Source organism: Balaenoptera borealis, assembly GCF_965194805.1.
Source record: "Balaenoptera borealis genome assembly, chromosome: 1".
NCBI lineage: Eukaryota > Metazoa > Chordata > Mammalia > Artiodactyla > Balaenopteridae > Balaenoptera > Balaenoptera borealis.
The window spans coordinates 18,011,699-18,019,935 of record NC_138860.1 but is presented as its reverse complement, the minus strand read 5'-3'; positions in this window follow the sequence as shown (position 1 = coordinate 18,019,935).

Here is an 8,237-nt window from a genome sequence, read left to right as displayed (position 1 = left end):
AATAGTATATTCTAATGTCTGTTATGGCTAGTTCTCCCTCATCTCTCTTCCTTTTAAATGTTTTCCTGGCTATTCTTATGTGCTTATTTTTTCATATGAATTTTATTATCACCTTGCCTAGCTCAAGGAAAAAGCCCATTGATATTTTATTAGGATAACAATTTATAAATTAACTTTGGAAGAACTTAATACAGTTGATGATGCTGAGATGTATTGTGTAAGAACAAAGGAGAGCCTTCCATGTGTTCATGTCTGTTTTTGGTCCTTCAGAACTGTTTTATGATTTTCTTCATGTCAGTTTTACACATTCCTTGTAAGTTCATTACTGATTATTCATTTTTATGTAAATATTTTAAGTGGAATTATCTCTTCCATTATATCTTCTATCTAGTTATTATCTGTGTACAAGAAGAATTTTACTGTCTGCATGTTTATTTTATATTCTGCTATGTGACTAAATTATTTTATTGTAGTTAGCTTTATTATCCATCTTCTGTACTCTCATGTTATCTGCAAATAGTTTTTCCCCAATTTTTATGTCTCTAGCTGTTTCCTCTTATCTAGTTGCATTGGCTAGTACTTCTAATACCATTTTAAAATAGTTGTAGAGATAGTGGATATCCTTACCTTTTTTTTTCTCCTTAATAGTAATACCTCTAGTTTTTGGTTTTGTTTTTTGCTTTTCCTTTTAAGAAATATGCTGGGTTTAGGAAAGAGGCATATACATTCTTTCACGTCAAGGAAATAGCCAACCAATACTATTTTATTAGGAATGGATATTGAATGTTATTAAAGACTTTTTCATCATGTATGGAAATAATTATATGATCTTTCTCCTTAGATCTATTAATTTAGTAAATTAAATTATTATTTTACAAATATTGAACAATTTTTACACTTCTGATATAAATCCCATAAATTGGTTCCACTGGATTATTTTCTTAATATGGTGTTGATGTCTTGGTAAAATTTTCATTTATTATTTTTGCATTGATATTAATGTGTATTGGTCTGTAATTTTCATTTTGTGCTGTTTATCATTGGTAGGTTTAGTGATTGACGTTACATTTGTTTCATAAAAATAATTCAGGAGTTTTATTTCATTTTCCATGCTATGAGATAATTTATGTAGTATTGGCACTATCTGGTTATCAACAACTGTATAAGTCTGAGATTTTCCATATTTATAAGCTAACAAGTTAGCCTGTTACTGTCTCATGGATACTAGTAGATGAGATTCCTGAGTCAGAGACAAAGGACTTTATTGGTAAAAGCAGCAGCTAGAGTTTCATTTTCCCATCAGTCCTATGTAAGTCCCACAGGGCAATGCTGATGGGTTCAGATGGATGCCTGCAATCACAGTGGGTTAGGTTATAGGAGACAAACACTGAGCTAGGTAGATCCATGGCTTTTATAATTAAGCAGAAACAAACCTGTTCTTTGTCTAGAAGAAGAAGTTACTTCTTTCAGCAAAGTTGGTCACTCCAGACGCAGTCATGAGAAATGGCCCAGGTAAAGAGTGGTCAGAGTCTTCTATTCTTGGCACACCCAGCAATAAAGTGCAAAGAAGCTCCAGGGCCCTTGGCAGAATGCTTTGCTCAATATTGTTCTCATAAATGGTTGGTACAATTTTCCTAGGAAACTATCCAATCCTGTTATATTTTTGTGGAGTCATTCTTTGACAGCTTTCTTATTTCTTCTATGCAAATTGACCATATTAATCTTTTCTTATGTCCTGGAGATACTTTTCATAAACTGTATTTTCCTAAGAAATTATCTGTTTCAACCTCCATACTGTTCTCCATAGTGGCTGTATCAATTTACATTTCCACCAACAGTGTAAGAGGGTTCCCTTTTGTCCACACCCTCTCCAGCATTTGTTGTTTGTAGATTTTCTTATGATGCCCATTATAACCGGTGTGAGGTAATACCTCACTGTAGTTTTGATTTGCATTTCTCTAATAATAGTGATGTTCAACATCTTTTCATGTGCCTCTTCGCCATCTGTATGTCTTCTTGGAAAGATGTCTATTTAGGTCTTCTGCCCAGTTTTTGATTGGGTTGTTTGTTTTTTTAATATTGAGCTTCAGGAGCTGTTTATATATTTTGGAGATTAATCCTTTGTCCACTGATCCGTTTGCAAATATTTTCTCCCATTCTGAGGGTTGTCTTTTCGTCTTGTTTATAGTCTCCTTTGCTGTGCAAAAGCTTTTAAGTTTCATTAGGTCCCATTTGTTTATTTTTGTTTTTATTTCCATTACTCTAGAAGGTGGGTCAAAAAAGATCTTGCTGAGATTTATGTCAAAGAGTGTTCTTCCTGTATTTTACTCTAAGAGTTTTATAGTGTCCAGTCTTACACTTAGGTCTTTAATCCATTTTGAGATTTATTTTTGTGTATGGTGTTAGGGAGTATTCTAATTTCATTCTTTTACATGTAGCTGTCCAGTTTTTCCAGCACCACTTATTGAAGAGACTGTCTTTTCTCCATTGTATATCCTTGCCTCCTTTGTCATAGATTAGTTGACCATAGGTGTGTGGGTTTATCTCTGGGCTTTCTATCCTGTTCCATTGATCTATATTTCTGTTTTTGTGCCAGTACCATATTGCCTTGATTACTGTAGCTTTGTAGTATAGTCTGAAGTCAGGGAGTCTGATTCCTCCAGCTCCGTTTTTTTTACGCTCAAGATTGCTTTCACTATTCCCAGTCTATTGTGCCTCCATACAAATTTTAAGATTTTTTTTGTTCCAGTTCTGTAAAAAATGCCATTGGTAATTTGATAGGGATTGCATTGAATCTGTAGACTGCTTTGGGTAGTATAGTTATTTTCAAAATATTGATTCTTCCAATCCAAGAACATGGTATACCTCTCCATCTGTTTGTGTCACCTTTGATTTATTTCATCAACTGTCTTACAGTTTTCTGAGTATAGGTCTTTTACCTCCTTAAGTAGGTTTATTCCTAGGTATTTTATTCTTTTTGTTGCAGTGGTGAATGGGACTGTTTCCTTAATTTCTCTTTCTGATCTTTCGTTGTTAGTGTATAGGAATGCAGGAGATTTCTGTGCATTAATTTTGTATCCTGCAACTTTACCACATTCATTGATTAGCTCTAGTAGTTTTCTGGTGGCATCTTTAGGATATTCTATGTATAGTATCATGTCATCTACAAACAGTGACTGTTTTACTTCTTCTTTTCCAATTTGTATTCCTTTTATTTCTTTTTCTTGTCTGATTTCCATGGCTAGGGCTTATAAAACTATGTTGAATAATAGTGGTGAGAGTGGACATCCTTGTCTTGTTCCTGATCTTAGAGGAAATGCTTTCAGGTTTTCACCATTGAGAATGAGGTTTGCTGTGGGTTTGTCGTATATGGCCTTTATTATGTTGAGGTAGGTTCCCTGTATGCCCACTTTCTGGAGAGTTTTTATCATCAATGGTTGTTGAATTTTGTCAGAAGCTTTTTCTGCATCTATTGAGATGATCATATGGTTTTTATTCTTCATATTGTTAATATGGTGCATCACATTGACTGATTGGCGTATATTGAAGAATCCTTGCATCCCTGGGGTAAATCCTGCTTGATGATGGTGTATGATCCCTTTAATGTGTTGGATTCTGCTTGCTAGTATTTTGTTGAGGATTTTTGCATCTATCTTCATCAGTGATATTGATCTGTAATTTTCTTTTTTTGTAGTATCTTTGTCTGGTGTTGGTATCAGGGTGATGGTGGCCTCGTAGAATGAGTTTGGGAGTGTTCCTTCCTCTGTAATTTTCTGGAAGAGTTTGAGAAGGATAGGTGTTAGCTCTTCTCTAAATGTTTGATAGAATTCACCTGTGAAGACATCTGGTCCTGGTTCATTGTTTGTTGGAAGATTTTTAATCACAGTTTCAATCTCAGTGCTTGTGATTGGTCTGTTCCTATTTTCTATTTCTTCCTGGTTCAGTCTTGAAAGGTTATACCTTTCTAAGAATGTGTCCATTTCTTCTAGGTTGTCCATTTTATTGGCATAGAGTTGCTTGCAGTAGTTTCTTAAGATGCTTCGTATTTCTTCAGTGTCCATTTTCACTTCTCCTTTTTCATTTCTCATTTTATTGATTTGAGTCCTCTCCCTCTTTTTCTTGATGAGTCTGGCTAAAGGTTTATCAATTTTGTTTATCATCTCTGAGAACCAGCTTTTAGATTTATTGATATTTGCTATTGTTTTCTTTGTTTCTATTTCATTTATTTCTGCTCTGATCTTCATGATTTCTTTCCTTCTACTAGTTTTGGGTTTTGTTTGTTCTTCTTCCTCTAGTTCCTTCAGGTGTACGGTTAGATTGTTTATTTGAGATTTTTCTTGTTTCTTGAGGTAGGATTGTATTGCTATAAACTTCCCTCTTCGAACTGCTTTTGCTGCATCCCATAGGTTTTGGTTCATTGTGTTTTCATTGTTATTTGTCTCTAGGTATTTTTTGATTTCCTCTTTGATTTCTTCAGTGATCGCTTATTTAGTAACGTATTGTTTAGCCTCCATGTGTTTGTGTTTTTTACATTTTTTCCTTGTAATTGATTCCTAATCTCATAGTTTTGTGGTCAGAAGATATACTTGATATGATTTCAATTTTCTTAAATTTACTGAGGCTTGATTTGTGAGCCAAGATGTGATCTATCCTGGAGAATGTTCCGTGAGCACTTGAGAAGAAAGTGTATTCTGCCACTTTCAGGCGGAATGTCCTATAAATAGCAATTAAATCTATCTGGTCTATTGCGTCATTTAAACCTTGTGTTTCCTTATAAATTTTCTGTCTGTATGATCTGTCCATTGGTGTAAGTGAGGTGTTAAAGTCCCCCACTATTATTGTGTTACTGTCGATTTCCTCTTTTATAGCTGTTAGCATTTGCCTTATGTATTGAGGTGCTCCTATGTTGGGTGCATATATATTTATAATTGTTATATCTTCTTCTTGGATTGATCCCTTGAGCATTATGTAGTGTCCTTCCTTGTGTCTTGTAATATTCTTTATTTTAAAGTCAATTTTATCTGATGTGAGAATTGCTACTTCAGCTTTCTTTTGATTTCCTTTTACATGGAATATCTTTTTCCATCCCCTCACTTTCAGTCTATACGTGTCCTTAGGTCTGAAATGGGTCTCTTGTAGACAGCATATATACAGGTCTTTTTTTTGTATCCATTCAGTGAGCCTGTTTCTTTTGGTTGGAGCATTTAATCCATTCACATTTAAGGTAATTATTGATATGTATTACCATTTTCTTAATTGTTTTGGGTTTGTGTTTGTAGGTCCTTTTCTTCTGTTGTGTTTCCCACTTAGAGAAGCATTTGTTACAGAGCTCGTTTGGTAGTGCTGAATTCTCTTAGCTTTTGCTTGTTTGTAAAGCTTTTGATTTCTCTGTGGAATCTGAATGAGATCCTTGCTGTGTAGAGTAATCTTTGTTGTAGGTTCTTCCCTTTCATCACTTTAAAGATATCGTGCCACTCCCTTCTGGCTTGTAGAGTTTCTGCTGAGAAATCAGCTGTTAACCTCATGGGAGTTCCCTTGGATCTTATTTGTCATTTTTCCCTTGTTGCTTTTACTAATTTTGCTTTGTCTTTAATTTTTGTCAGTTTGATTACTGTGTTTCTCAGCGTGTTTCTTCTTGGGTTTATCCTGCCTTGGACTCTCTGTGCTTCCTGGACTTGGGTGGCTATTTCCTTTGCCATGTTAAGGAAGTTTTCGACTATAATCTCTTCAAATATTTTCTCAAGTCCTTTCTCTCTCTCTCTTCTTCTTCTGGGACCCCTATAATGCCAATGTTGTTGGACTTAATGTTGTCCCAGAGGTCTCTTAGGCTGTCTTCATTTCTTTTCATTCTTTTTTCTTTATTCTGTTCCGTGACAGTGAATTCCACCATTCTGTCTTCCAGGTTACTTACCCGTTCTTCTGCCTCATTTATTCTGCTATTGATTCCTTCTAGTGTATTTTTCATTACAGATATTGTATTGTTCATCTCTCTTTGTTCTTTAATTCTTCTAGATGTTTGTTTGTTCTTTAATTCTTCTAGGTCTTTGTTAAACATTTCTTTCATCTTCTCGATCTTTGCCTCCATTCTTTTTCTGAGGTCCTGGATCATCTTCACTATCATTATTTTGAATTCTTTTTCTGGAAGGTTGCCTATGTCCACTTCATTTAGTTGTTTTTCTGGGGTTTTATCTTGTTCCTTTATCTGGTACATAGTCCTCTGCCTTTTCATTTTGTCTGTCTTTATATGAATGTGGTTTTCGTTCCACAGCCTGCAGAATTGTAGTTCTTCTTGCTTCTGCTGTCTGCCCTCTGGTGGATGAGGCTATCTAAGAGGCTTCTGCAAGCTTCCTAATGGGAGAGACTGGTGGTGGGTAGAGCTGGGTGTTGCTCTGATGGGCAGAGCTCAGTAAAACTTTAATCTGCTTGTCTGCTGATGGGTGGGGCTGGGTTCCCTTCCTGTTGGTGGTTTGGCGTGAGGCAACCCAACACTGGAGCCTACCTGACTCTTTGGTGGGGCTAATAGCGGACTCCCTGAGGGCTCATGCCAAGGAGTTCTTCCCAGAACTTCTTCTGCTAGTGTCCTTGTCCCCATGGTGAGCCATAATCACCCCCTGCCTCTGCAGGAGACCCTCCAACACTAGCAGGTAGGTCTGGTTCAGTCTCCCATGGGGTCACTGCTCCTTCCCCTGGGTCCTGATGTGCACACTATTTTGTGTGTGCCCTTCAAGAGTTGGAGTCTCTGTTTCCCCCAGTCCTGTCAAAATCTTGTAATCAAATCCCGCTAACCTTCAAAGTCTGATTATCTAGGAATTCCTCCTCCCGTTGTCAGACCCACAGGTTGGGAATCCTGACGTGAGACTCAGAATCTTCACTCCAGTGGGTGGACTTCTGTTGTATAAGTGTTCTCCAGTTTGTGAGTCACCTACCCAGTGGTTATGGGATTTGACTTTTTCGTGATTGCACCCCTTCTACCGTCTCATTGTGGCTTCTCCTTTGTCTTTGGATGTGGGATATCTTTTTTGGTGAGTTCCAGTTTCTTCCTGTCGATGATTGTTCAGCAGTTAGTTGTGATTCTGGTGATCTCGCAAGAGGGAGTGAGCCCATGTCCTTCTACTCCCCTATATCGAACCAATCTTCTCTTCTTGAGCTTTCTTTGTTTACTTTGTCCTGTCCTTTCTAGCTTTTTGAGTTGAGTTTATTTCCTTTTCATTCTTTCATTTTATTGTCAAAGATGTTTAAGGTGATACATTTTGCTTTCATCACTTTTTAAATGGTAACCCATAGATTCTGATATGTGGTAATTTTATCTTCATTATTTTTCAAAATATCTATAATTTCTATTTGTATTTCACTTTCTACTCAAAGTCTTTTCTAATAGGTTTTAAAATTTCCAGGTGAAGGTCCTTTTGATTTTGAATTTGTTTATAATTTTTAATTTTATTGGATTAGAGTGTTATTGGTGATTTTTTATTTTATGAATTTATAGATGTTTTCTTTGTGATCTAATACATGATCAATATTTGTAAATATATCCTGTGTCATTGAGAAGAAGGGATATTTGTATTACCAGGTGGTAGAAGAAGATATATTCTTTATATATTAATAGAATCTACTTTATTGGTTATGTTGTTTAAATTTCTTATTTTGTGTTCACTTGACCTGTCATGTCCTGGGAGTGATATATTAAAGTCTTCTATGATTTGTGTGTTTCTTTCTATTTATACTTCATTTTTTTGTACTTTGCTCATCTCTTAGCCTTTTGGAATCCATTTAAGTGTCATTTTTATATATCATAGAGGTCAGTTTTACTTAATGAGTCAAATTGAAAACACTTTTTAGTAGGTGAGTTAATCCTTTTCACATTTATTGATTTGACTGATAATATTAGGTCTCAGTTCCTGTTGTATATCCTAATTTTGTTTTAATTTCAGCACGTATTATATTGTACTATGTTTCTTTCTCTATGAAGGATGTCTTTTTTATCTTTTTAAAAATATTATAAGAAGAATTTTTGTTTTACTTTCCTAATGGCTAGTTTTGTATCCATATCTTTTACAGTGGACTTACTCCTCATTTTATTGTTTAGTTTATAAATTTTAAATTATATCTTTGACTCCCACTCAATGGTCATATTCTACTTGCTACTTTATTAGAACATATAACAGTTTTATACTGTTCTTGCACCCATGGACTCATCCTTGTTTTCATTCTAGATCTGCATTTGTACATATTTAATT